This window comes from Pseudophryne corroboree, chromosome 3, assembly GCF_028390025.1.
Source record: "Pseudophryne corroboree isolate aPseCor3 chromosome 3, aPseCor3.hap2, whole genome shotgun sequence".
Lineage (NCBI taxonomy): Eukaryota > Metazoa > Chordata > Amphibia > Anura > Myobatrachidae > Pseudophryne > Pseudophryne corroboree.
In genome coordinates, this window is record NC_086446.1 from 440,731,716 (window position 1) to 440,757,930 (window position 26,215).

General features: G+C 46.9%; 37 non-coding genes across 37 annotated transcripts; 16 read left to right on the plus strand and 21 right to left on the minus strand.

Moving 5' to 3' along the window:
* Nucleotides 1-470: 470 nt before the first annotated feature.
* Nucleotides 471-541, minus strand: TRNAG-GCC (transfer RNA glycine (anticodon GCC)). Its single transcript has one exon. It is a non-coding gene; the product is annotated as a tRNA-Gly (tRNA).
* Nucleotides 542-648: 107 nt separating this feature from the next.
* TRNAK-CUU (transfer RNA lysine (anticodon CUU)) lies at nucleotides 649-721 on the plus strand. Its single transcript has one exon. It is a non-coding gene; the product is annotated as a tRNA-Lys (tRNA).
* Nucleotides 722-2,310: 1,589 nt separating this feature from the next.
* Nucleotides 2,311-2,381, minus strand: TRNAG-GCC (transfer RNA glycine (anticodon GCC)). Its single transcript has one exon. It is a non-coding gene; the product is annotated as a tRNA-Gly (tRNA).
* Nucleotides 2,382-2,488: 107 nt separating this feature from the next.
* On the plus strand, nucleotides 2,489-2,561 carry TRNAK-CUU (transfer RNA lysine (anticodon CUU)). Its single transcript has one exon. It is a non-coding gene; the product is annotated as a tRNA-Lys (tRNA).
* A 490-nt stretch (nucleotides 2,562-3,051) lies between these two features.
* Nucleotides 3,052-3,122, minus strand: TRNAG-GCC (transfer RNA glycine (anticodon GCC)). Its single transcript has one exon. It is a non-coding gene; the product is annotated as a tRNA-Gly (tRNA).
* Nucleotides 3,123-3,229: 107 nt separating this feature from the next.
* On the plus strand, nucleotides 3,230-3,302 carry TRNAK-CUU (transfer RNA lysine (anticodon CUU)). The gene has a single exon. It is a non-coding gene; the product is annotated as a tRNA-Lys (tRNA).
* A 1,594-nt stretch (nucleotides 3,303-4,896) lies between these two features.
* TRNAG-GCC (transfer RNA glycine (anticodon GCC)) lies at nucleotides 4,897-4,967 on the minus strand. The gene has a single exon. It is a non-coding gene; the product is annotated as a tRNA-Gly (tRNA).
* A 107-nt stretch (nucleotides 4,968-5,074) lies between these two features.
* TRNAK-CUU (transfer RNA lysine (anticodon CUU)) lies at nucleotides 5,075-5,147 on the plus strand. Its single transcript has one exon. It is a non-coding gene; the product is annotated as a tRNA-Lys (tRNA).
* Nucleotides 5,148-7,852: 2,705 nt separating this feature from the next.
* On the minus strand, nucleotides 7,853-7,923 carry TRNAG-GCC (transfer RNA glycine (anticodon GCC)). The gene has a single exon. It is a non-coding gene; the product is annotated as a tRNA-Gly (tRNA).
* Nucleotides 7,924-8,030: 107 nt separating this feature from the next.
* On the plus strand, nucleotides 8,031-8,103 carry TRNAK-CUU (transfer RNA lysine (anticodon CUU)). The gene has a single exon. It is a non-coding gene; the product is annotated as a tRNA-Lys (tRNA).
* An 856-nt stretch (nucleotides 8,104-8,959) lies between these two features.
* TRNAG-GCC (transfer RNA glycine (anticodon GCC)) lies at nucleotides 8,960-9,030 on the minus strand. The gene has a single exon. It is a non-coding gene; the product is annotated as a tRNA-Gly (tRNA).
* Nucleotides 9,031-10,071: 1,041 nt separating this feature from the next.
* TRNAG-GCC (transfer RNA glycine (anticodon GCC)) lies at nucleotides 10,072-10,142 on the minus strand. The gene has a single exon. It is a non-coding gene; the product is annotated as a tRNA-Gly (tRNA).
* A 52-nt stretch (nucleotides 10,143-10,194) lies between these two features.
* On the plus strand, nucleotides 10,195-10,267 carry TRNAK-CUU (transfer RNA lysine (anticodon CUU)). Its single transcript has one exon. It is a non-coding gene; the product is annotated as a tRNA-Lys (tRNA).
* A 487-nt stretch (nucleotides 10,268-10,754) lies between these two features.
* Nucleotides 10,755-10,825, minus strand: TRNAG-GCC (transfer RNA glycine (anticodon GCC)). Its single transcript has one exon. It is a non-coding gene; the product is annotated as a tRNA-Gly (tRNA).
* A 1,778-nt stretch (nucleotides 10,826-12,603) lies between these two features.
* TRNAG-GCC (transfer RNA glycine (anticodon GCC)) lies at nucleotides 12,604-12,674 on the minus strand. Its single transcript has one exon. It is a non-coding gene; the product is annotated as a tRNA-Gly (tRNA).
* Nucleotides 12,675-12,781: 107 nt separating this feature from the next.
* On the plus strand, nucleotides 12,782-12,854 carry TRNAK-CUU (transfer RNA lysine (anticodon CUU)). The gene has a single exon. It is a non-coding gene; the product is annotated as a tRNA-Lys (tRNA).
* Nucleotides 12,855-13,710: 856 nt separating this feature from the next.
* Nucleotides 13,711-13,781, minus strand: TRNAG-GCC (transfer RNA glycine (anticodon GCC)). Its single transcript has one exon. It is a non-coding gene; the product is annotated as a tRNA-Gly (tRNA).
* A 1,407-nt stretch (nucleotides 13,782-15,188) lies between these two features.
* Nucleotides 15,189-15,259, minus strand: TRNAG-GCC (transfer RNA glycine (anticodon GCC)). Its single transcript has one exon. It is a non-coding gene; the product is annotated as a tRNA-Gly (tRNA).
* Nucleotides 15,260-16,107: 848 nt separating this feature from the next.
* Nucleotides 16,108-16,180, plus strand: TRNAK-CUU (transfer RNA lysine (anticodon CUU)). Its single transcript has one exon. It is a non-coding gene; the product is annotated as a tRNA-Lys (tRNA).
* An 857-nt stretch (nucleotides 16,181-17,037) lies between these two features.
* On the minus strand, nucleotides 17,038-17,108 carry TRNAG-GCC (transfer RNA glycine (anticodon GCC)). The gene has a single exon. It is a non-coding gene; the product is annotated as a tRNA-Gly (tRNA).
* Nucleotides 17,109-17,779: 671 nt separating this feature from the next.
* Nucleotides 17,780-17,850, minus strand: TRNAG-GCC (transfer RNA glycine (anticodon GCC)). Its single transcript has one exon. It is a non-coding gene; the product is annotated as a tRNA-Gly (tRNA).
* A 107-nt stretch (nucleotides 17,851-17,957) lies between these two features.
* On the plus strand, nucleotides 17,958-18,030 carry TRNAK-CUU (transfer RNA lysine (anticodon CUU)). The gene has a single exon. It is a non-coding gene; the product is annotated as a tRNA-Lys (tRNA).
* Nucleotides 18,031-20,002: 1,972 nt separating this feature from the next.
* On the minus strand, nucleotides 20,003-20,073 carry TRNAG-GCC (transfer RNA glycine (anticodon GCC)). The gene has a single exon. It is a non-coding gene; the product is annotated as a tRNA-Gly (tRNA).
* A 107-nt stretch (nucleotides 20,074-20,180) lies between these two features.
* TRNAK-CUU (transfer RNA lysine (anticodon CUU)) lies at nucleotides 20,181-20,253 on the plus strand. The gene has a single exon. It is a non-coding gene; the product is annotated as a tRNA-Lys (tRNA).
* A 487-nt stretch (nucleotides 20,254-20,740) lies between these two features.
* TRNAG-GCC (transfer RNA glycine (anticodon GCC)) lies at nucleotides 20,741-20,811 on the minus strand. The gene has a single exon. It is a non-coding gene; the product is annotated as a tRNA-Gly (tRNA).
* A 1,041-nt stretch (nucleotides 20,812-21,852) lies between these two features.
* TRNAC-GCA (transfer RNA cysteine (anticodon GCA)) lies at nucleotides 21,853-21,923 on the minus strand. The gene has a single exon. It is a non-coding gene; the product is annotated as a tRNA-Cys (tRNA).
* A 107-nt stretch (nucleotides 21,924-22,030) lies between these two features.
* On the plus strand, nucleotides 22,031-22,103 carry TRNAK-CUU (transfer RNA lysine (anticodon CUU)). The gene has a single exon. It is a non-coding gene; the product is annotated as a tRNA-Lys (tRNA).
* An 857-nt stretch (nucleotides 22,104-22,960) lies between these two features.
* Nucleotides 22,961-23,031, minus strand: TRNAG-GCC (transfer RNA glycine (anticodon GCC)). Its single transcript has one exon. It is a non-coding gene; the product is annotated as a tRNA-Gly (tRNA).
* Nucleotides 23,032-23,138: 107 nt separating this feature from the next.
* Nucleotides 23,139-23,211, plus strand: TRNAK-CUU (transfer RNA lysine (anticodon CUU)). The gene has a single exon. It is a non-coding gene; the product is annotated as a tRNA-Lys (tRNA).
* An 861-nt stretch (nucleotides 23,212-24,072) lies between these two features.
* Nucleotides 24,073-24,143, minus strand: TRNAG-GCC (transfer RNA glycine (anticodon GCC)). The gene has a single exon. It is a non-coding gene; the product is annotated as a tRNA-Gly (tRNA).
* Nucleotides 24,144-24,250: 107 nt separating this feature from the next.
* TRNAK-CUU (transfer RNA lysine (anticodon CUU)) lies at nucleotides 24,251-24,323 on the plus strand. Its single transcript has one exon. It is a non-coding gene; the product is annotated as a tRNA-Lys (tRNA).
* Nucleotides 24,324-24,442: 119 nt separating this feature from the next.
* TRNAG-GCC (transfer RNA glycine (anticodon GCC)) lies at nucleotides 24,443-24,513 on the minus strand. The gene has a single exon. It is a non-coding gene; the product is annotated as a tRNA-Gly (tRNA).
* A 107-nt stretch (nucleotides 24,514-24,620) lies between these two features.
* Nucleotides 24,621-24,693, plus strand: TRNAK-CUU (transfer RNA lysine (anticodon CUU)). Its single transcript has one exon. It is a non-coding gene; the product is annotated as a tRNA-Lys (tRNA).
* Nucleotides 24,694-24,814: 121 nt separating this feature from the next.
* TRNAG-GCC (transfer RNA glycine (anticodon GCC)) lies at nucleotides 24,815-24,885 on the minus strand. Its single transcript has one exon. It is a non-coding gene; the product is annotated as a tRNA-Gly (tRNA).
* A 107-nt stretch (nucleotides 24,886-24,992) lies between these two features.
* On the plus strand, nucleotides 24,993-25,065 carry TRNAK-CUU (transfer RNA lysine (anticodon CUU)). Its single transcript has one exon. It is a non-coding gene; the product is annotated as a tRNA-Lys (tRNA).
* Nucleotides 25,066-25,926: 861 nt separating this feature from the next.
* Nucleotides 25,927-25,997, minus strand: TRNAG-GCC (transfer RNA glycine (anticodon GCC)). The gene has a single exon. It is a non-coding gene; the product is annotated as a tRNA-Gly (tRNA).
* A 107-nt stretch (nucleotides 25,998-26,104) lies between these two features.
* TRNAK-CUU (transfer RNA lysine (anticodon CUU)) lies at nucleotides 26,105-26,177 on the plus strand. The gene has a single exon. It is a non-coding gene; the product is annotated as a tRNA-Lys (tRNA).
* The last annotated feature ends 38 nt before the right edge of the window (nucleotides 26,178-26,215 follow it).

Genomic DNA, 26,215 nt, shown 5'->3' on the forward strand with positions numbered 1-26,215 from the left:
ACCATTGTATGTGGAACAGTGTATACTTGCATCACCACAGCGCAAATGGCTGTCCTCACTTTCACAAAATGCACTGCCCTATCAGCAAAAACTCAGGAATGTATTGACCGGAAATTGAACCCGGCCTCCCACGTGGCCGGCTAGATTTCTACCACTGAACCACCAATGATCCACAGATGCTTAATTTTAGACTTACTCATGTACTTTAGTGTACAAAACAAAGCAGGAGAGTCAGGATGCCTTGCCTTGCCATCACCACAACTCCTCGGTTACCAAGCATTGCTAACTCAGTCGGTAAAGCATGAGACTCTTAATCTCAGGGTCGTGGGTTCGAGCCCCACATTGGGCGGATGTTTTTTTTCTTTTCCTGTACCATTGTATGTGGAACACTATCAACTTGCCCCACCACAGCACAAATGGCTGTCCTCACTTTCACAAAATGCACTGCCATATCAGCAAAAACTCAGGACTGCATTGGCCGGGAATTGAACACGGGGCTCCCGCGTGGCAGGCGAGAATTCTACCACTGAACCACCAATGCTCCACAGATACTTAATTTTACACTTACTCGTGTACTTTAGTGTATGAAACAAAGCAGGAGTGTCAGGATGCCTTGCCTTGCCATCACCTCCATACATTCACAACCAAGCCTGGCTAGCTCAGTCGGTAGAGCATGAGACTCTTAATCTCAGGGTCGTGGGTTCGAGCCCCACGTTGGGCGGATGTTTTTTCTTTTCCTGTACCATTGTATGTGGAACACTGTATACACCACCACAGCGCAAATGGCTGTCATCACTTTCACAAAATACACTGCCATATCAGCAAAAACTCAGGACTGCATTGGCCGGGAATCGATTCCGGGCCTCACGCGTGGCAGGCGAGAATTCTACCACTGAACCACCAATGCTCCACAGATGCCTAATTTTACACTTACTCATGTACTTTAGTGTATAAAACAAAGCAGGAGTGTCAGGATGCCTTGCCTTGCCATCACCTCCAAGCCTAAGTAACCAAGCCCGACTAGCACAGTCGCTAGAGCATAAGACTATTAATCTTAGGGTCATGTATTTGAGCTCCATGTTGGGCAGTTGTTTTTTTCTCTTCCTGTACCATTGTATGTGGAACAGTGTATACTTGCATCACCACAGCGCAAATGGCTGTCCTCACTTTCACAAAATGCACTGCCCTATCAGCAAAAACTCAGGAATGTATTGACCGGGAATTGAACCCGGCCTCCCACGTGGCCGGCTATATTTCTACCACTGAACCACCAATGATCCACAGATGCTTATTTTTAAACTTACTCATGTACTTTAGTGTACAAAACAAAGCAGGAGAGTCAGGATGCCTTCCCTTTCCATAACCACAACTCCTCGGTTACCAAGCATTGCTAACTCAGTTGGTAAAGCATGTGACTCTTAATCTCAGGGTCGTGGGTTCGAGCCCCACATTGGGCGGATGTTTTTTTTCTTTTCCTGTACCATTGTATGTGGAACACTGTCAACTTGCACCACCACAGCGCAAATGGCTGTCCTCACTTTCACAAAATGCACTGCCATATCAGCAAAAATTCAGGACTGCATTGGCCGGGAATCGATTCCGGGCCTCACGCGTGGCAGGCGAGAATTCTACCACTGAACCACCAATGCTCCACAGATGCCTAAATTTACACTTACTCATGTACTTTAGTGTATAAAACAAAGCAGGAGTGTCAAGATGCCTTGCCATCACCTCCAAGCCTACGTAACCAAGCCCGACTAGCACAGTTGCTAGAGCATAAGACTATTAATCTTAGGGTCATGTATTTGAGCTCCATGTTGGGCAGTTGTTTTTTTCTCTTCCTGTACCATTGTATGTGGAACAGTGTATACTTGCATCACCACAGCGCAAATGGCTGTCCTCACTTTCACAAAATGCACTGCCCTATCAGCAAAAACTCAGGAATGTATTGACCGGGAATTGAACCCGGCCTCCCACGTGGCCGGCTAGATTTCTACCACTGAACCACCAATGATCCACAGATGCTTAATTTTAGACTTACTCATGTACTTTAGTGTACAAAACAAAGCAGGAGAGTCAGGATGCCTTGCCATCACCACAACGCCTCGGTTACCAAGCATTGCTAACTCAGTCGGTAAAGCATGAGACTCTTAATCTCAGGGTTGTGGGTTCGAGCCCCACATTGGGCGGATGTTTTTTTTCTTTTCCTGTACCATTGTATGTGGAACACTGTCAACTTGCACCACCACAGCGCAAATGGCTGTCCTCACTTTCACAAAATGCACTGCCATATCAGCAAAAACTAAGGACTGCATTGGCCGGGAATCGAACCCGGTCCTCCCGCTTGGCAGGCGAGAATTCTACCACTGAACCACCAATGCTCCACAGCTACTTAATTTTACACTTACTCGTGTACTTTAGTGTATGAAACAAAGCAGGAGTGTCAGGATGCCTTGCCTTGCCATCACCTCCACACATTTTCAACCAAGCCTGGCTAGCTCAGTTGGTAGAGCATGAGACTCTTAATCTCAGGGTCGTGGGTTCGAGCCCCACGTTGGGCGGATGTTTTTTCTTTTCCTGTACCATTGTATGTGGAACACTGTATACTTGCACCACAACAGCGCAAATGGCTGTCCTCACTTTCACAAAATGCATTGCCCTATCAGCAAAAACTCAGGAATGTATTGACCGGAAATTGAACCCGGCCTCCAACGTGGCCGGCTAGATTTCTACCACTGAACCACCAATGATCCACAGATGCTTAATTTTAGACTTACTCATGTACTTTAGTGTACAAAACAAAGCAGGAGAGACAGGATGCCTTGCCTTGCCATCACCACAACTCCTCGGTTACCAAGCATTGCTAACTCAGTCGGTAAAGCATGAGACTCTTAATCTCAGGGTCGTGGGTTCGAGCCCCACATTGGGCGGATGTTTTTTTTCTTTTCCTGTACCATTGTATGTGGAACACTATCAACTTGCCCCACCACAGCACAAATGGCTGTCCTCACTTTCACAAAATGCACTGCCATATCAGCAAAAACTCAGGACTGCATTGGCCGGGAATTGAACACGGGGCTCCCGCGTGGCAGGCGAGAATTCTACCACTGAACCACCAATGCTCCACAGATACTTAATTTTACACTTACTCGTGTACTTTAGTGTATGAAACAAAGCAGGAGTGTCAGGATGCCTTGCCTTGCCATCACCTCCATACATTCACAACCAAGCCTGGCTAGCTCAGTCGGTAGAGCATGAGACTCTTAATCTCAGGGTCGTGGGTTCGAGCCCCACGTTGGGCGGATGTTTTTTCTTTTCCTGTACCATTGTATGTGGAACACTGTATACACCACCACAGCGCAAATGGCTGTCCTCACTATCACAAAATACACTGCCATATCAGCAAAAACTCAGGACTGCATTGGCCGGGAATCGATTCCGGGCCTCACGCGTGGCAGGCGAGAATTCTACCACTGAACCACCAATGCTCCACAGATGCCTAATTTTACACTTACTCATGTACTTTAGTGTATAAAACAAAGCAGGAGTGTCAGGATGCCTTGCCTTGCCATCACCTCCAAGCCTACGTAACCTAGCCCGACTAGCACAGTCGCTAGAGCATAAGACTATTAATCTTAGGGTCATGTATTTGAGCTCCATGTTGGGCAGTTGTTTTTTTCTCTTCCTGTACCATTGTATGTGGAACAGTGTATACTTGCATCACCACAGCGCAAATGGCTGTCCTCACTTTCACAAAATGCACTGCCCTATCAGCAAAAACTCAGGAATGTATTGACCGGGAATTGAACCCGGCCTCCCACGTGGCCGGCTATATTTCTACCACTGAACCACCAATGATCCACAGATGCTTATTTTTAAACTTACTCATGTACTTTAGTGTACAAAACAAAGCAGGAGAGTCAGGATGCCTTCCCTTTCCATAACCACAACTCCTCGGTTACCAAGCATTGCTAACTCAGTCGGTAAAGCATGCGACTCTTAATCTCAGGGTCGTGGGTTCGAGCCCCACATTGGGCGGATGTTTTTTTTCTTTTCCTGTACCATTGTATGTGGAACACTGTCAACTTGCACCACCACAGCGCAAATGGCTGTCCTCACTTTCACAAAATGCACTGCCATATCAGCAAAAATTCAGGACTGCATTGGCCGGGAATCGATTCCGGGCCTCACGCGTGGCAGGCGAGAATTCTACCACTGAACCACCAATGCTCCACAGATGCCTAAATTTACACTTACTCATGTACTTTAGTGTATAAAACAAAGCAGGAGTGTCAAGATGCCTTGCCTTGCCATCACCTCCAAGCCTACGTAACCAAGCCCGACTAGCACAGTTGCTAGAGCATAAGACTATTAATCTTAGGGTCATGTATTTGAGCTCCATGTTGGGCAGTTGTTTTTTTCTCTTCCTGTACCATTGTATGTGGAACAGTGTATACTTGCATCACCACAGCGCAAATGGCTGTCCTCACTTTCACAAAATGCACTGCCCTATCAGCAAAAACTCAGGAATGTATTGACCGGGAATTGAACCCGGCCTCCCACGTGGCCGGCTAGATTTCTACCACTGAACCACCAATGATCCACAGATGCTTAATTTTAGACTTACTCATGTACTTTAGTGTACAAAACAAAGCAGGAGAGTCAGGATGCCTTGCCATCACCAAAACGCCTCGGTTACCAAGCATTGCTAACTCAGTCGGTAAAGCATGAGACTCTTAATCTCAGGGTTGTGGGTTCGAGCCCCACATTGGGCGGATGTTTTTTTTCTTTTCCTGTACCATTGTATGTGGAACACTGTCAACTTGCACCACCACAGCGCAAATGGCTGTCCTCACTTTCACAAAATGCACTGCCATATCAGCAAAAACTAAGGACTGCATTGGCCGGGAATCGAACCCGGTCCTCCCGCGTGGCAGGCGAGAATTCTACCACTGAACCACCAATGCTCCACAGATACTTAATTTTACACTTACTCATGTACTTTAGTGTATGAAACAAAGCAGGAGTGTCAGGATGCCTTGCCTTGCCATCACCTCCACACATTCTCAACCAAGCCTGGCTAGCTCAGTTGGTAGAGCATGAGACTCTTAATCTCAGGGTCGTGGGTTCGAGCCCCACGTTGGGCGGATGTTTTTTCTTTTCCTGTACCATTGTATGTGGAACACTGTCAACTTGCACCACCACAGCGCAAATGGCTGTCCTCACTTTCACAAAATACACTGCCATATCAGGAAAAACTCAAGACTGCATTGGCCGGGAATCGATTCCGGGCCTCACGCGTGGCAGGTGAGAATTCTACCACTGAACCACCAATGCTCCACAGATGCCTTATTTTACACTTACTCATGTACTTTAGTGTATAAAACAAAGCAGGAGTGTCAGGATGCCTTGCCTTGCCATCACCTCCAAGCCTACGTAATCAAGCCCGACTAGCACAGTCGCTAGAGCATAAGACTATTAATCTTAGGGTCATGTATTTGAGCTCCATGTTGGGCAGTTGTTTTTTTCTCTTCCTGTACCGTTGTATGTGGAACAGTGTATACTTGCATCACCAAAGCGCAAATGGCTGTCCTCACTTTCACAAAATGCACTGCCCTATCAGCAAAAACTCAGGAATGTATTGACCGGGAATTGAACCCGGCCTCCCACGTGGCCGGCTAGATTTCTACCACTGAACCACCAATGATCCACAGATGCTTAATTTTAGACTTACTCATGTACTTTAGTGTACAAAACAAAGCAGGAGAGTCAGGATGCCTTGCCATCACCACAACGCCTCGGTAACAAAGCATTGCTAACTCAGTCGGTAAAGCATGAGACTCTTAATCTCAGGGTTGTGGGTTCGAGCCCCACATTGGGCGGATGTTTTTTTTCTTTTCCTGTACCATTGTATGTGGAACACTGTCAACTTGCACCACCACAGCGCAAATGGCTGTTCTCACTTTCACAAAATGCACTGCCATATCAGCAAAAACTCAGGACTGCATTGGCCGGGAATCGAACCCAGACCTCCCGCATGGCAGGCGATAATTCTATCACTGAACCACCAATGCTCCACAGATACTTAATTTTACACTTACTCGTGTACTTTAGTGTATGAAACAAAGCAGGAGTGTCAGGATGTCTTGCCTTGCCATCACCTCCATACATTCTCAAATAAGCCTGGCTAGCTCAGTCGGTAAAGCATGAGACTCTTAATCGCAGGGTCGTGGGTTCGAGCCCCACGTTGTGCGGATGTTTTTTCTTTTCCTGTACCATTGTATGTGGAACACTGTATATTTGCACCACCACAGCGCAAATGGCTGTCCTCACTTTCACAAAATACACTGCCATATCAGCAAAAATTCAGGACTGCATTGGCCGGGAATCGATTCCGGGCCTCACGCGTGGCAGGCGAGAATTCTACCACTGAACCACCAATGCTCCACAGATGCCTAAATTTACACTTACTCATGTACTTTAGTGTATAAAACAAAGCAGGAGTGTCAAGATGCCTTGCCTTGCCATCACCTCCAAGCCTACGTAACCAAGCCCGACTAGCACAGTTGCTAGAGCATAAGACTATTAATCTTAGGGTCATGTATTTGAGCTCCATGTTGGGCAGTTGTTTTTTTCTCTTCCTGTACCATTGTATGTGGAACAGTGTATACTTGCATCACCACAGCGCAAATGGCTGTCCTCACTTTCACAAAATGCACTGCCCTATCAGCAAAAACTCAGGAATGTATTGACCGGGAATTGAACCCGGCCTCCCACGTGGCCGGCTATATTTCTACCACTGAACCACCAATGATCCACAGATGCTTATTTTTAAACTTACTCATGTACTTTAGTGTACAAATCAAAGCAGGAGAGTCAGGATGCCTTCCCTTTCCATAACCACAACTCCTCAGTTACCAAGCACTGCTAACTCAGTCGGTAAAGCATGCGACTCTTAATCTCAGGGTCGTGGGTTCGAGCCCCACATTGGGCGGATGTTTTTTTTCTTTTCCTGTACCATTGTATGTGGAACACTGTCAACTTGCACCACCACAGCGCAAATGGCTGTCCTCACTTTCACAAAATGCACTGCCATATCAGCAAAAATTCAGGACTGCATTGGCCGGGAATCGATTCCGGGCCTCACGCGTGGCAGGCGAGAATTCTACCACTGAACCACCAATGCTCCACAGATGCCTAAATTTACACTTACTCATGTACTTTAGTGTATAAAACAAAGCAGGAGTGTCAAGATGCCTTGCCTTGCCATCACCTCCAAGCCTACGTAACCAAGCCCGACTAGCACAGTTGCTAGAGCATAAGACTATTAATCTTAGGGTCATGTATTTGAGCTCCATGTTGGGCAGTTGTTTTTTTCTCTTCCTGTACCATTGTATGTGGAACAGTGTATACTTGCATCACCACAGCGCAAATGGCTGTCCTCACTTTCACAAAATGCACTGCCCTATCAGCAAAAACTCAGGAATGTATTGACCGGGAATTGAACCCGGCCTCCCACGTGGCCGGCTAGATTTCTACCACTGAACCACCAATGATCCACAGATGCTTAATTTTAGACTTACTCATGTACTTTAGTGTACAAAACAAAGCAGGAGAGTCAGGATGCCTTGCCATCACCACAACGCCTCGGTTACCAAGCATTGCTAACTCAGTCGGTAAAGCATGAGACTCTAAATCTCAGGGTTGTGGGTTCGAGCCCCACATTGGGCGGATGTTTTTTTTCTTTTCCTGTACCATTGTATGTGGAACACTGTCAACTTGCACCACCACAGCGCAAATGGCTGTCCTCACTTTCACAAAATGCACTGCCATATCAGCAAAAACTAAGGACTGCATTGGCCGGGAATCGAACCCGGTCCTCCCGCGTGGCAGGCGAGAATTCTACCACTGAACCACCAATGCTCCACAGATACTTAATTTTACACTTACTCGTGTACTTTAGTGTATGAAACAAAGCAGGAGTGTCAGGATGCCTTGCCTTGCCATCACCTCCACACATTCTCAACCAAGCCTGGCTAGCTCAGTTGGTAGAGCATGAGACTCTTAATCTCAGGGTCGTGGGTTCGAGCCCCATGTTGGGCGGATGTTTTTTCTTTTCCTGTACCATTGTATGTGGAACACTGTATACTTGCACCACAACAGCGCAAATGGCTGTCCTCACTTTCACAAAATACACTGCCATATCAGGAAAAACTCAAGACTGCATTGGCCGGGAATCGATTCCGGGCCTCACGCGTGGCAGGCGAGAATTCTACCACTGAACCACCAATGCTCCACAGATGCCTAAATTTACACTTACTCATGTACTTTAGTGAATAAAACAAAGCAGGAGTGTCAAGATGCCTTGCCTTGCCATCACCTCCAAGCCTACGTAACCAAGCCCGACTAGCACAGTTGCTAGAGCATAAGACTATTAATCTTAGGGTCATGTATTTGAGCTCCATGTTGGGCAGTTGTTTTTTTCTCTTCCTGTACCATTGTATGTGGAACAGTGTATACTTGCATCACCACAGCGCAAATGGCTGTCCTCACTTTCACAAAATGCACTGCCCTATCAGCAAAAACTCAGGAATGTATTGACCGGGAATTGAACCCGGCCTCCCACGTGGCCGGCTAGATTTCTACCACTGAACCACCAATGATCCACAGATGCTTAATTTTAGACTTACTCATGTACTTTAGTGTACAAAACAAAGCAGGAGAGTCAGGATGCCTTGCCATCACCACAACGCCTCGGTAACCAAGCATTGCTAACTCAGTCGGTAAAGCATGAGACTCTTAATCTCAGGGTTGTGGGTTCGAGCCCCACATTGGGCGGATGTTTTTTTTCTTTTCCTGTACCATTGTATGTGGAACACTGTCAACTTGCACCACCACAGCGCAAATGGCTGTTCTCACTTTCACAAAATGCACTGCCATATCAGCAAAAACTCAGGACTGCATTGGCCGGGAATCGAACCCAGACCTCCCGCATGGCAGGCGAGAATTCTATCACTGAACCACCAATGCTCCACAGATACTTAATTTTACACTTACTCGTGTACTTTAGTGTATGAAACAAAGCAGGAGTGTCAGGATGTCTTGCCTTGCCATCACCTCCATACATTCTCAAATAAGCCTGGCTAGCTCAGTCGGTAAAGCATGAGACTCTTAATCGCAGGGTCGTGGGTTCGAGCCCCACGTTGTGCGGATGTTTTTTCTTTTCCTGTACCATTGTATGTGGAACACTGTATATTTGCACCACCACAGCGCAAATGGCTGTCCTCACTTTCACAAAATACACTGCCATATCAGCAAAAATTCAGGACTGCATTGGCCGGGAATCGATTCCGGGCCTCACGCGTGGCAGGCGAGAATTCTACCACTGAACCACCAATGCTCCACAGATGCCTAAATTTACACTTACTCATGTACTTTAGTGTATAAAACAAAGCAGGAGTGTCAAGATGCCTTGCCTTGCCATCACCTCCAAGCCTACGTAACCAAGCCCGACTAGCACAGTTGCTAGAGCATAAGACTATTAATCTTAGGGTCATGTATTTGAGCTCCATGTTGGGCAGTTGTTTTTTTCTCTTCCTGTACCATTGTATGTGGAACAGTGTATACTTGCATCACCACAGCGCAAATGGCTGTCCTCACTTTCACAAAATGCACTGCCCTATCAGCAAAAACTCAGGAATGTATTGACCGGGAATTGAACCCGGCCTCCCACGTGGCCGGCTAGATTTCTACCACTGAACCACCAATGATCCACAGATGCTTAATTTTAGACTTACTCATGTACTTTAGTGTACAAAACAAAGCAGGAGAGTCAGGATGCCTTGCCTTGCCATCACCACAACTCCTCGGTTACCAAGCATTGCTAACTCAGTCGGTAAAGCTAGAGACTCTTAATCTCAGGGTCGTGGGTTTGAGCCCCACATTGGGCGGATGTTTTTTCTCTTTTCCTGTACCATTGTATGTGGAACACTGTCAACTTGCCCCACCACAGCACAAATGGCTGTCCTCACTTTTACAAAATGCACTGCCATATCAGCAAAAACTCAGGACTGCATTGGCCGGGAATCGAACCCGGGCCTCCCGCGTGGCAGGCGAGAATTCTACCACTGAACCACTAATGCTCCACAGATACTTAATTTTACACTTACTCGTGTACTTTACATTCACAACCAAGCCTGGCTAGCTCAGTCGGTAGAGCATGAGACTCTTAATCTCAGGGTCGTGGGTTCGAGCCCCACGTTGGGCGGATGTTTTCTCTTTTCCTGTACCATTGTATGTGGAACACTGTATACACCACCACAGCGCAAATGGCTGTCCTCACTTTCACAAAATACACTGCCATATCAGCAAAAACTCAGGACTGCATTGGCCGGGAATCGATTCCGGGCCTCACGCGTGGCAGGCGAGAATTCTACCACTGAACCACCAATGCTCCACAGATGCCTAATTTTACACTTACTCATGTACTTTAGTGTATAAAACAAAGCAGGAGAGTCAGGATGCCTTCCCTTTCCATCCCCACAACTCCTCGGTTACCAAGCATTGCTAACTCAGTCGGTAAAGCATGAGACTCTTAATCTCAGGGTCGTGGGTTTGAGCCCCACATTGGGCGGATGTTTTTTTTCTTTTCCTGTACCATTGTATGTGGAACACTGTCAACTTGCACCACCACAGCGCAAATGGCTGTTCTCACTTTCACAAAATGCACTGCCATATCAGCAAAAACTCAGGACTGCATTAGCCGGGAATCGAACCCAGACCTCCCGCATGGCAGGCGAGAATTCTATCACTGAACCACCAATGCTCCACAGATACTTAATTTTACACTTACTCGTGTACTTTAGTGTATGAAACAAAGCAGGAGTGTCAGGATGTCTTGCCTTGCCATCACCTCCATACATTCTCAAATAAGCCTGGCTAGCTCAGTCGGTAAAGCATGAGACTCTTAATCGCAGGGTCGTGGGTTCGAGCCCCACGTTGTGCGGATGTTTTTTCTTTTCCTGTACCATTGTATGTGGAACACTGTATATTTGCACCACCACAACGCAAATGGCTGTCCTCACTTTCACAAAATGCACTGCCATATCAGCAAAAATTCAGGACTGCATTGGCCGGGAATCGATTCCGGGCCTCACGCGTGGCAGGCGAGAATTCTACCACTGAACCACCAATGCTCCACAGATGCCTAAATTTACACTTACTCATGTACTTTAGTGTATAAAACAAAGCAGGAGTGTCAAGATGCCTTGCCTTGCCATCACCTCCAAGCCTACGTAACCAAGCCCGACTAGCACAGTTGCTAGAGCATAAGACTATTAATCTTAGGGTCATGTATTTGAGCTCCATGTTGGGCAGTTGTTTTTTTCTCTTCCTGTACCATTGTATGTGGAACAGTGTATACTTGCATCACCACAGCGCAAATGGCTGTCCTCACTTTCACAAAATGCACTGCCCTATCAGCAAAAACTCAGGAATGTATTGACCGGGAATTGAACCCGGCCTCCCACGTGGCCGGCTATATTTCTACCACTGAACCACCAATGATCCACAGATGCTTATTTTTAAACTTACTCATGTACTTTAGTGTACAAATCAAAGCAGGAGAGTCAGGATGCCTTCCCTTTCCATAACCACAACTCCTCAGTTACCAAGCACTGCTAACTCAGTCGGTAAAGCATGCGACTCTTAATCTCAGGGTCGTGGGTTCGAGCCCCACATTGGGCGGATGTTTTTTTTCTTTTCCTGTACCATTGTATGTGGAACACTGTCAACTTGCACCACCACAGCGCAAATGGCTGTCCTCACTTTCACAAAATGCACTGCCATATCAGCAAAAATTCAGGACTGCATTGGCCGGGAATCGATTCCGGGCCTCACGCGTGGCAGGCGAGAATTCTACCACTGAACCACCAATGCTCCACAGATGCCTAAATTTACACTTACTCATGTACTTTAGTGTATAAAACAAAGCAGGAGTGTCAAGATGCCTTGCCTTGCCATCACCTCCAAGCCTACGTAACCAAGCCCGACTAGCACAGTTGCTAGAGCATAAGACTATTAATCTTAGGGTCATGTATTTGAGCTCCATGTTGGGCAGTTGTTTTTTTCTCTTCCTGTACCATTGTATGTGGAACAGTGTATACTTGCATCACCACAGCGCAAATGGCTGTCCTCACTTTCACAAAATGCACTGCCCTATCAGCAAAAACTCAGGAATGTATTGACCGGGAATTGAACCCGGCCTCCCACGTGGCCGGCTAGATTTCTACCACTGAACCACCAATGATCCACAGATGCTTAATTTTAGACTTACTCATGTACTTTAGTGTACAAAACAAAGCAGGAGAGTCAGGATGCCTTGCCATCACCACAACGCCTCGGTTACCAAGCATTGCTAACTCAGTCGGTAAAGCATTAGACTCTAAATCTCAGGGTTGTGGGTTCGAGCCCCACATTGGGCGGATGTTTTTTTTCTTTTCCTGTACCATTGTATGTGGAACACTGTCAACTTGCACCACCACAGCGCAAATGGCTGTCCTCACTTTCACAAAATGCACTGCCATATCAGCAAAAACTAAGGACTGCATTGGCCGGGAATCGAACCCGGTCCTCCCGCGTGGCAGGCGAGAATTCTACCACTGAACCACCAATGCTCCACAGATACTTAATTTTACACTTACTCGTGTACTTTAGTGTATGAAACAAAGCAGGAGTGTCAGGATGCCTTGCCTTGCCATCACCTCCACACATTCTCAACCAAGCCTGGCTAGCTCAGTTGGTAGAGCATGAGACTCTTAATCTCAGGGTCGTGGGTTCGAGCCCCATGTTGGGCGGATGTTTTTTCTTTTCCTGTACCATTGTATGTGGAACACTGTATACTTGCACCACAACAGCGCAAATGGCTGTCCTCACTTTCACAAAATACACTGCCATATCAGGAAAAACTCAAGACTGCATTGGCCGGGAATCGATTCCGGGCCTCACGCGTGGCAGGCGAGAATTCTACCACTAAACCACCAATGCTCCACAGATGCCTTATTTTACACTTACTCATGTACTTTAGTGTATAAAACAAAGCAGGAGTGTCAGGATGCCTTGCCTTGCCATCACCTCCAAGCCTACGTAATCAAGCCCGACTAGCACAGTCGCTAGAGCATAAGACTATTAATCTTAGGGTCATGTATTTGAGCTCCATGTTGGGCAGTTGTTTTTTTCTCTTCCTGTACCATTGTATGTGGAACAGTGTATACTTGCATCACCAAAGCGCAAATGGCTGTCCTCACTTTCACAAAATGCACTGCCCTATCAGCAAAAACTCAGGAATGTATTGACCGGGAATTGAACCCGGCCTCCCACGTGGCCGGCTAGATTTCTACCACTGAACCACCAATGATCCACAGATGCTTAATTTTAGACTTACTCATGTACTTTAGTGTACAAAACAAAGCAGGAGAGTCAGGATGCCTTGCCATCACCACAACGCCTCGGTAACCAAGCATTGCTAACTCAGTCGGTAAAGCATGAGACTCTTAATCTCAGGGTTGTGGGTTCGAGCCCCACATTGGGCGGATGTTTTTTCTCTTTTCCTGTACCATTGTATGTGGAACACTGTCAACTTGCACCACCACAGCGCAAATGGCTGTTCTCACTTTCACAAAATGCACTGCCATATCAGCAAAAACTCAGGACTGCATTGGCCGGGAATCGAACCCAGACCTCCCGCATGGCAGGCGAGAATTCTATCACTGAACCACCAATGCTCCACAGATACTTAATTTTACACTTACTCGTGTACTTTAGTGTATGAAACAAAGCAGGAGTGTCAGGATGTCTTGCCTTGCCATCACCTCCATACATTCTCAAATAAGCCTGGCTAGCTCAGTCGGTAAAGCATGAGACTCTTAATCGCAGGGTCGTGGGTTCGAGCCCCACGTTGTGCGGATGTTTTTTCTTTTCCTGTACCATTGTATGTGGAACACTGTATATTTGCACCACCACAGCGCAAATGGCTGTCCTCACTTTCACAAAATACACTGCCATATCAGCAAAAATTCAGGACTGCATTGGCCGGGAATCGATTCCGGGCCTCACGCGTGGCAGGCGAGAATTCTACCACTGAACCACCAATGCTCCACAGATGCCTAAATTTACACTTACTCATGTACTTTAGTGTATAAAACAAAGCAGGAGTGTCAAGATGCCTTGCCTTGCCATCACCTCCAAGCCTACGTAACCAAGCCCGACTAGCACAGTTGCTAGAGCATAAGACTATTAATCTTAGGGTCATGTATTTGAGCTCCATGTTGGGCAGTTGTTTTTTTCTCTTCCTGTACCATTGTATGTGGAACAGTGTATACTTGCATCACCACAGCGCAAATGGCTGTCCTCACTTTCACAAAATGCACTGCCCTATCAGCAAAAACTCAGGAATGTATTGACCGGGAATTGAACCCGGCCTCCCACGTGGCCGGCTAGATTTCTACCACTGAACCACCAATGATCCACAGATGCTTAATTTTAGACTTACTCATGTACTTTAGTGTACAAAACAAAGCAGGAGAGTCAGGATGCCTTGCCTTGCCATCACCACAACTCCTCGGTTACCAAGCATTGCTAACTCAGTCGGTAAAGCTAGAGACTCTTAATCTCAGGGTCGTGGGTTTGAGCCCCACATTGGGCGGATGTTTTTTCTTTTCCTGTACCATTGTATGTGGAACACTGTATACACCATTTCAGCGCAAATGGCTGTCCTCACTTTCACAAAATACACTGCCATATCAGCAAAAACTCAGGACTGCATTGGCCGGGAATCGATTCCGGGCCTCACGCGTGGCAGGCGAGAATTCTACCACTGAACCACCAATGCTCCACAGATGCCTAATTTTACACTTACTCATGTACTTTAGTGTATAAAACAAAGCAGGAGAGTCAGGATGCCTTCCCTTTCCATCCCCACAACTCCTCGGTTACCAAGCATTGCTAACTCAGTCGGTAAAGCATGAGACTCTTAATCTCAGGGTCGTGGGTTTGAGCCCCACATTGGGCGGATGTTTTTTTTCTTTTCCTGTACCATTGTATGTGGAACACTGTCAACTTGCCCCACCACAGCACAAATGGCTGTCCTCACTTTTACAAAATGCACTGCCATATCAGCAAAAACTCAGGACTGCATTGGCCGGGAATCGAACCCGGGCCTCCCGCGTGGCAGGTGAGAATTCTACCACTGAACCACTAATGCTCCACAGATACTTAATTTTACACTTACTCGTGTACTTTAGTGTATGAAACAAAGCAGGAGTGTCAGGATGCCTTGCTTTGCCATCACCTCCATACATTCTCAACCAAGCCTGGCTAGCTCAGTCGGTAGAGCATGAGAGTCTTAATCTCAGGGTCGTGAGTTCGAGCCCCACGTTGGGCGGATGTTTTTTCTTTTCCTGTACCATTGTATGTGGAACACTGTATACTTGCATCACCACAGCGCAAATGGCTGTCCTCACTTTCACAAAATGCACTGCCCTATCAGCAAAAACTCAGGAATGTATTGACCGGAAATTGAACCCGGCCTCCCACGTGGCCGGCTAGATTTCTACCACTGAACCACCAATGATCCACAGATGCTTAATTTTAGACTTACTCATGTACTTTAGTGTACAAAACAAAGCAGGAGAGTCAGGATGCCTTGCCTTGCCATCACCACAACTCCTCGGTTACCAAGCATTGCTAACTCAGTCGGTAAAGCATGAGACTCTTAATCTCAGGGTCGTGGGTTCGAGCCCCACATTGGGCGGATGTTTTTTTTCTTTTCCTGTACCATTGTATGTGGAACACTATCAACTTGCCCCACCACAGCACAAATGGCTGTCCTCATTTTCACAAAATGCACTGCCATATCAGCAAAAACTCAGGACTGCATTGGCTGGGAATTGAACACGGGGCTCCCGCGTGGCAGGCGAGAATTCTACCACTGAACCACCAATGCTCCACAGATTCTTAATTTTACACTTACTCGTGTACTTTAGTGTATGAAACAAAGCAGGAGTGTCAGGATGCCTTGCCTTGCCATCATCTCCATACATTCACAACCAAGCCTGGCTAGCTCAGTCGGTAGAGCATGAGACTCTTAATCTCAGGGTCGTGGGTTCGAGCCCCACGTTGGGCGGATGTTTTTTCTTTTCCTGTACCATTGTATGTGGAACACTGTATACACCACCACAGCGCAAATGGCTGTCCTCACTTTCACAAAATACACTGCCATATCAGCAAAAACTCAGGACTGCATTGGCCTGGAATCAATTCCGGGTCTCACGCGTGGCAGGCGAGAATTCTACCACTGAACCACCAATGCTCCACAGATGCCTAATTTTACACTTACTCATGTACTTTAGTGTATAAAACAAAGCAGGAGTGTCAGGATGCCTTGCCTTGCCATCACCTCCAAGCCTAAGTAACCAAGCCCGACTAGCACAGTCGCTAGATCATAAGACTATTAATCTTAGGGTCATGTATTTGAGCTCCATGTTGGGCAGTTGTTTTTTTCTCTTCCTGTACCATTGTATGTGGAACAGTGTATACTTGCATCACCACAGCGCAAATGGCTGTCCTCACTTTCACAAAATGCACTGCCCTATCAGCAAAAACTCAGGAATGTATTGACCGGGAATTGAACCCGGCCTCCCACGTGGCCGGCTAGATTTCTACCACTGAACCACCAATGATCCACAGATGCTTAATTTTAGACTTACTCATGTACTTTAGTGTACAAAACAAAGCAGGAGAGGCAGGATGCCTTGCCTTGCCATCACCACAACTCCTCGGTTACCAAGCATTGCTAACTCAGTCGGTAAAGCTTGAGACTCTTAATCTCAGGGTCGTGGGTTCGAGCCCCACATTGGGCGGATGTTTTTTTTCTTTTCCTGTACCATTGTATGTGGAACACTGTCAACTTACCCCACCACAGCACAAATGGCTGTCCTCACTTTCACAAAATGCACTGCCATATCAGCAAAAACTCAGGACTGCATTGGCCGGGAATCGAACCCGGGCCTCCCGCGTGGCAGGCGAGAATTCTACCACTGAACCACCAATGCTCCACAGACACTTAATTTTACACTTACTCGTGTACTTTAGTGTATGAAACAAAGCAGGAGGGTCAGGATGCCTTGCCTTGCCATCTCCTCCAAGCCTACGTAACCATGCCCGACTAGCACAGTCGCTAGAGCATAAGACTATTAATCTTAGGGTCATGTATTTGAGCTCCATGTTGGGCAGTTGTTTTTTTCTCTTCCTGTACCATTGTATGTGGAACAGTGTATACTTGCATCACCACAGCGCAAATGGCTGTCCTCACTTTCACAAAATGCACTGCCCTATCAGCAAAAACTCAGGAATGTATTGACCGGGAATTGAACCCGGCCTCCCACGTGGCCGGCTAGATTTCTACCACTGAACCACCAATGATCCACAGATGCTTATTTTTAAACTTACTCATGTACTTTAGTGTACAAAACAAAGCAGGAGAGTCAGGATGCCTTCCCTTTCCATCACCACAACTCCTCGGTTACCAAGCATTGCTAACTCAGTCGGTAAAGCATGAGACTCTTAATCTCAGGGTCGTGGGTTCGAGCCCCACATTGGGTGGATGTTTTTTTTCTTTTCCTGTACCATTGTATGTGGAACACTGTCAACTTGCACCGCCACAGCGCAAATGGCTGTCCTCACTTTCACAAAATGCACTGCCATATCAGCAAAAACTCAGGACTGCATTGGCCGGGTATCGAACCCAGGCCTCCCGCGTGGCAGGCGAGAATTCTACCACTGAACCACCAATGCTCCACAGATACTTAATTTTACACTTACTCATGTACTTTAGTGTATGAAACAAAGCAGGAGTGTCAGGATGCCTTGCCTTGCCATCACCTCCATACATTCTCAACCAAGCCTGGCTAGCTCAGTCGGTAGAGCATGAGACTCTTAATCTCAGGGTTGTGGGTTCGAGCCCCACGTTGGGAGGATGTTTTTTCTTTTCCTGTACCATTGTATGTGGAACACTGTATACTTGCACCACCACAGCGCAAATGGCTGTCCTCACTTTCACAAAATACACTGCCATATCAGCAAAAACTCAGGACTGCATTGGCCGGGAATCGATTCCGGGCCTCACGCGTGGCAGGCGAGAATTCTACCACTGAACCACCAATGCTCCACAGATGCCTAAATTTACACTTACTCATGTACTTTAGTGTATAAAACAAAGCAGGAGTGTCAAGATGCCTTGCCTTGCCATCACCTCCAAGCCTACGTAACCAAGCCCGACTAGCACAGTTGCTAGAGCATAAGACTATTAATCTTAGGGTCATGTATTTGAGCTCCATGTTGGGCAGTTGTTTTTTTCTCTTCCTGTACCATTGTATGTGGAACAGTGTATACTTGCATCACCACAGCGCAAATGGCTGTCCTCACTTTCACAAAATGCACTGCCCTATCAGCAAAAACTCAGGAATGTATTGACCGGGAATTGAACCCGGCCTCCCACGTGGCTGGCTAGATTTCTACCACTGAACCACCAATGATCCACAGATGCTTAATTTTAGACTTACTCATGTACTTTAGTGTACAAAACAAAGCAGGAGAGTCAGGATGCCTTGCCTTGCCATCACCACAACTCCTCGGTTACCAAGCATTGCTAACTCAGTCGGTAAAGCTAGAGACTCTTAATCTCAGGGTCGTGGGTTTGAGCCCCACATTGGGCGGATGTTTTTTTTCTTTTCCTGTACCATTGTATGTGGAACACTGTCAACTTGCCCCACCACAGCACAAATGGCTGTCCTCACTTTTACAAAATGCACTGCCATATCAGCAAAAACTCAGGACTGCATTGGCCGGGAATCGAACCCGGGCCTCCCACGTGGCAGGCGATAATTCTACCACTGAACCACTAATGCTCCACAGATACTTAATTTTACACTTACTCGTGTACTTTAGTGTATGAAACAAAGCAGGAGTGTCAGGATGCCTTGCCTTGCCATCACCTCCATACATTCTCACCCAAGCCTGGCTAGCTCAGTCGGTAGAGCATGAGAGTCTTAATCTCAGGGTCGTGAGTTCGAGCCCCACGTTGGGCGGATGTTTTTTCTTTTCCTGTACCATTGTATGTGGAACACTGTAAACTTGCACCACCACAGCGCAAATGGCTGTCCTCACTTTCACAAAATACACTGCCATATCAGCAAAAACTCAGGACTGCATTGGCCGGGAATTGATTCCGGGCCTCACGCGTGGCAGGCGAGAATTCTACCACTGAACCACCAATGCTCCACAGATGCCTAATTTTACACTTACTCATGTACTTTAGTGTATAAAACAAAGCAGGAGTGTCAGGATGCCTTGACTTGCCATCACCTCCAAGCCTAAGTAACCAAGCCCGACTAGCACAGTCACTAGAGCATAAGACTATTAATCTTAGGGTCATGTATTTGAGCTCCATGTTGGGCAGTTGTTTTTTTCTCTTCCTGTACCATTGTATGTGGAACAGTGTATACTTGCATCACCACAGCGCAAATGGCTGTCCTCACTTTCTCAAAATGCACTGCCCTATCAGCAAAAACTCAGGAATGTATTGACCAGAAATTGAACCCGGCCTCCCACGTGGCCGGCTAGATTTCTACCACTGAACCACCAATGATCCACAGATGCTTAATTTTAGACTTACTCATGTACTTTAGTGTACAAAACAAAGCAGGAGAGTCAGGATGCCTTGCCTTGCCATCACCACAACTCCTCGGTTACCAAGCATTGCTAACTCAGTCGGTAAAGCATGAGACTCTTAATCTCAGGGTCGTGGGTTCGAGCCCCACATTGGGCAGATGTTTTTTTCTTTTCCTGTACCATTGTATGTGGAACACTATCAACTTGCCCCACCACAGCACAAATGGCTGACCTCACTTTCACAAAATGCACTGCCATATCAGCAAAAACTCAGGACTGCATTGGCCGGGAATTGAACACAGGGCTCCCGCGTGGCAGGCGAGAATTCTACCACTGAACCACCAATGCTCCACAGATACTTAATTTTACACTTACTCGTGTACTTTAGTGTATGAAACAAAGCAGGAGTGTCAGGATGCCTTGCCTTGCCATCACCTCCATACATTCACAACCAAGCCTGGCTAGCTCAGTCGGTAGAGCATGAGACTCTTAATCTCAGGGTCGTGGGTTCGAGCCCCACGTTGGGCGGATGTTTTTTCTTTTCCTGTACCATTGTATGTGGAACACTGTATACACCACCACAGCGCAAATGGCTGTCCTCACTTTCACAAAATACACTGCCATATCAGCAAAAACTCAGGACTGCATTGGCCGGGAATCGATTCCGGGCCTCACGCGTGGCAGGCGAGAATTCTACCACTGAACCACCAATGCTCCACAGATGCCTAATTTTACACTTACTCATGTACTTTAGTGTATAAAACAAAGCAGGAGAGTCAGGATGCCTTCCCTTTCCATCACCACAACTCCTCGGTTACCAAGCATTGCTAACTCAGTCGGTAAAGCATGAGACTCTTAATCTCAGGGTCGTGGGTTTGAGCCCCACATTGGGCGGATATTTTTTTTCTTTTCCTGTACCATTGTATGTGGAACACTGTCAACTTGCCCCACCACAGCACAAATGGCTGTCCTCACTTTTACAAAATGCACTGCCATATCAGCAAAAACTCAGGACTGCATTGGCCGGGAATCGAACCCGGGCCTCCCGCGTGGCAGGTGAGAATTCTACCACTGAACCACTAATGCTCCACAGATACTTAATTTTACACTTACTCGTGTACTTTAGTGTATGAAACAAAGCAGGAGTGTCAGGATGCCTTGCCTTGCCATCACCTCCATACATTCTCAACCAAGCCTGGCTAGCTCAGTCGGTAGAGCATGAGAGTCTTAATCTCAGGGTCGTGAGTTTGAGCCCCACGTTGGGTGGATGTTTTTTCTTTTCCTGTACCATTTTATGTGGAACACTGTATACTTGCACCACCACAGCGCAAATGGCTGTCCTCACTTTCACAAAATACACTGCCATATCAGCAAAAACTCAGGACTGCATTGGCCGGGAATCGATTCCGGGCCTCACGCGTGGCAGGCGAGAATTCTACCACTGAACCACCAATGCTCCACAGATGCCTAATTTTACACTTACTCATGTACTTTAGTGTATAAAACAAAGCAGGAGTGTCAGGATGCCTTGCCTTGCCATCACCTCCAAGCCTAAGTAACCAAGCCCGACTAGCACAGTCGCTAGAGCATAAGACTATTAATCTTAGGGTCATGTATTTGAGCTCCATGTTGGGCAGTTGTTTTTTTCTCTTCCTGTACCATTGTATGTGGAACAGTGTATACTTGCATCACCACAGCGCAAATGGCTGTCCTCACTTTCACAAAATGCACTGCCCTATCAGCAAAAACTCAGGAATGTATTGACCGGAAATTGAACCCGGCCTCCCACGTGGCCGGCTAGATTTCTACCACTGAACCACCAATGATCCACAGATGCTTAATTTTAGACCTACTCATGTACTTTAGTGTACAAAACAAAGCAGGAGAGTCAGGATGCCTTGCCTTGCCATCACCACAACTCCTCGGTTACCAAGCATTGCTAACTCAGTCGGTAAAGCATGAGACTCTTAATCTAAGGGTCGTGGGTTCGAGCCCCACATTGGGCGGATGTTTTTTTTCTTTTCCTGTACCATTGTATGTGGAACACTATCAACTTGCCCCACCACAGCACAAATGGCTGTCCTCACTTTCACAAAATGCACTGCCATATCAGCAAAAACTCAGGACTGCATTGGCCGGGAATTGAACACGGGGCTCCCGCGTTGCAGGCGAGAATTCTACCACTGAACCACCAATCCTCTACAGATACTTAATTTTACACTTACTCGTGTACTTTAGTGTATGAAACAAAGCAGGAGTGTCAGGATGCCTTGCCTTGCCATCACCTCCATACATTCACAACCAAGCCTTGCTAGCTCAGTCGGTAGAGCATGAGACTCTTAATCTCAGGGTCGTGGGTTCGAGCCCCACGTTGGGCGGATGTTTTTTCTTTTCCTGTACCATTGTATGTGGAACACTGTATACACCACCACAGCGCAAATGGCTATCCTCACTATCACAAAATACACTGCCATATCAGCAAAAACTCAGGACTGCATTGGCCGGGAATCGATTCCGGGCCTCACGCGTGGCAGGCGAGAATTCTACCACTGAACCACCAATGCTCCACAGATGCCTAATTTTACACTTACTCATGTACTTTAGTGTATAAAACAAAGCAGGAGTGTCAGGATGCCTTGCCTTGCCATCACCTCCAAGCCTACGTAACCTAGCCCGACTAGCACAGTCGCTAGAGCATAAGACTATTAATCTTAGGGTCATGTATTTGAGCTCCATGTTGGGCAGTTGTTTTTTTCTCTTCCTGTACCATTGTATGTGGAACAGTGTATACTTGCATCACCACAGCGCAAATGGCTGTCCTCACTTTCACAAAATGCACTGCCCTATCAGCAAAAACTCAGGAATGTATTGACCGGGAATTGAACCCGGCCTCCCACGTGGCCGGCTATATTTCTACCACTGAACCACCAATGATCCACAGATGCTTATTTTTAAACTTACTCATGTACTTTAGTGTACAAAACAAAGCAGGAGAGGCAGGATGCCTTGCCTTGCCATCACCACAACTCCTCGGTTACCAAGCATTGCTAACTCAGTCGGTAAAGCATGAGACTCTTAATCTCAGGGTCGTGGGTTCAAGCCCCACATTGGGCGGATGTTTTTTTTCTTTTCCTGTACCATTGTATGTGGAACACTGTCAACTTGCCCCACCACAGCACAAATGGCTGTCCTCACTTTCACAAAATGCACTGCCATATCAGCAAAAACTCAGGACTGCATTGGCCGGGTATCGAACCCGGGCCTCCCGCGTGGCAGGCGAGAATTGTACCACTGAACCACCAATGCTCCACAGATGCTTAATTTTACACTTACTCGTGTACTTTAGTGTATGAAACAAAGCAGGAGTGTCAGGATGCCTTGCCTTGCCATCACCTCCACACATTTTCAACCAAGCCTGGCTAGCTCAGTTGGTAGAGCATGAGACTCTTAATCTCAGGGTCGTGGGTTCGAGCCCCACGTTGGGCGGATGTTTTTTCTTTTCCTGTACCATTGTATGTGGAACACTGTATACTTGCACCACCACAGCGCAAATGGCTGTCCTCACTTTCACAAAATACACTGCCATATCAGCAAAAACTCAGGACTGCATTGGCCGGGAATCGATTCCGGGCCTCACGCGTGGCAGGCAAGAATTCTACCACTGAACCACCAATGCTCCACAGATGCCTAATTTTACACTTACTCATGTACTTTAGTGTATAAAACAAAGCAGGAGTGTCAGGATGCCTTGCCTTGCCATCTTCTCCAAGCCTACGTAACCATGCCCGACTAGCACAGTCGCTAGAGCATAAGACTATTAATCTTAGGGTCATGTATTTGAGCTCCATGTTGGGCAGTTGTTTTTTTCTCTTCCTGTACCATTGTATGTGGAACAGTGTATACTTGCATCACCACAGCGCAAATGGCTGTCCTCACTTTCACAAAATGCACTGCCCTATCAGCAAAAACTCAGGAATGTATTGACCGGGAATTGAACCCGGCCTCCCACGTGGCCGGCTAGATTTCTACCACTGAACCACCAATGATCCACAGATGCTTATTTTTAAACTTACTCATGTACTTTAGTGTACAAAACAAAGCAGGATAGTCAGGATGCCTTCCCTTTCCATCACCACAACTCCTCGGTTACCAAGCATTGCTAACTCAGTCGGTAAAGCATGAGACTCTTAATCTCAGGGTCGTGGGTTCGAGCCCCACATTGGGCGGATGTTTTTTTTCTTTTCCTGTACCATTGTATGTGGAACACTGTCAACTTGCACCACCACAGCGCAAATGGCTGTCCTCACTTTCACAAAATGCACTGCCATATCAGCAAAAACTCAGGACTGCATTGGCCGGGTATCGAACCCGGGCCTCCCGCGTGGCAGGCGAGAATTCTACCACTGAACCACCAATGCTCCACAGATACTTAATTTTACACTTACTCGTGTACTTTAGTGTATGAAACAAAGCAGAAGTGTCAGGATGCCTTGCCTTGCCATCACCTCCATACATTCTCAACCAAGCCTGGCTAGCTCAGTCGGTAGAGCATGAGACTCTTAATCTCAGGGTCGTGGGTTCGAGCCCCACGTTGGGCGGATGTTTTTTCTTTTCCTGTACCATTGTATGTGGAACACTGTATACTTGCACCACCACAGCGCAAATGGCTGTCCTCACTTTCACAAAATACACTGCCATATCAGCAAAAACTCAGGACTGCATTGGCCAGGAATCGAACCCGGGCCTCCCGCGTGGCAGGCCAGAATTCTACCACTGAACCACCAATGCTCCACAGATACTTAATTTTACACTTACTCGTGTACTTTAGTGTATGAAACAAAGCAGGAGTGTCAGGATGCCTTGCCTTGCCATCACCTCCATATATGCTCAACCAAGCCTGGCTAGCTCAGTCGGTAAAGCATGAGACTCTTAATCTCAGGGTCGTGGGTTCGATCCCCACATTGGGCGGATGTTTTTTTTCTTTTCCTGTACCATTGTATGTGGAACACTGTCAACTTGCACCACCACAGCGCAAATGGCTGTCCTCACTTTCACAAAATGCACTGCCATATCAGCAGAAACTCAAGACTGCATTGGCCGGGAATCGAACCCGGGCCTCCCGCGTGGCAGGCGAGAATTCTACCACTGAACCACCAATGCTCCACAGATACTTAATTTTACACTTACTCGTGTACTTTAGTGTATGAAACAAAGCAGGAGTGTCAGGATGCCTTGCCTTGCCATCACCTCCATACATTCACAACCAAGCCTGGCTAGCTCAGTCGGTAGAGCATGAGACTCTTAATCTCAGGGTCGTGGGTTCGAGCCCAACGTTGGGCGGATGTTTTTTCTTTTCCTGTACCATTGTATGTGGAACACTGTATACTTGCACCACCACAGCGCAAATGGCTGTCCTCACTTTCACAAAATACACTGCCATATCAGCAAAAACTCAGGACTGCATTGGCCGGGAATCGATTCCAGGCCTCACGCGTGGCAGGCGATAATTCTACCACTGAACCACCAATGCTCCACAGATGCCTAATTTTACACTTACTCATGTACTTTAGTGTATAAAACAAAGCCGGAGTGTCAGGATGCCTTGCCTTGCCATCTCCTCCAAGCCTACGTAACCATGCCCGACTAGCACAGTCGCTAGAGCATAAGACTATTAATCTTAGGGTCATGTATTTGAGCTCCATGTTGGGCAGTTGTTTTTTTCTCTTCCTGTACCATTGTATGTGGAACAGTGTATACTTGCATCACCACAGCGCAAATGGCTGTCCTCACTTTCACAAAATGCACTGCCCTATCAGCAAAAACTCAGGAATGTATTGACCGGGAATTGAACCCGGCCTCCCACGTGGCCGGCTAGATTTCTACCACTGAACCACCAATGATCCACAGATGCTTATTTTTAAACTTACTCATGTACTTTAGTGTACAAAACAAAGCAGGAGAGTCAGGATGCCTTCCCTTTCCATCACCACAACTCTTCGGTTACCAAGCATTGCTAACTCAGTCGGTAAAGCATGAGACTCTTAATCTCAGGGTCGTGGGTTCGAGCCCCACATTGGGCGGATGTTTTTTTTCTTTTCCTGTACCATTGTATGTGGAACACTGTCAACTTGCACCACCACAGCGCAAATGGCTGTCCTCACTTTCACAAAATGCACTGCCATGTCAGCAAAAACTCAGGACTGCATTGGCCGAGTATCGAACCCGGGCCTCCCGCGTGGCAGGCGAGAATTCTACCACTGAACCACCAATGCTCCACAGATACTTAATTTTACACTTACTTGTGTACTTTAGTGTATGAAACAAAGCAGGAGTGTCAGGATGCCTTGCCTTGCCATCACCTCCATACATTCTCAACCAAGCCTGGCTAGCTCAGTTGGTAGAGCATGAGACTCTTAATCTCAGGGTCGTGGGTTCGAGCCCCACGTTGGGCGGATGTTTTATCTTTTCCTGTACCATTGTATGTGGAACA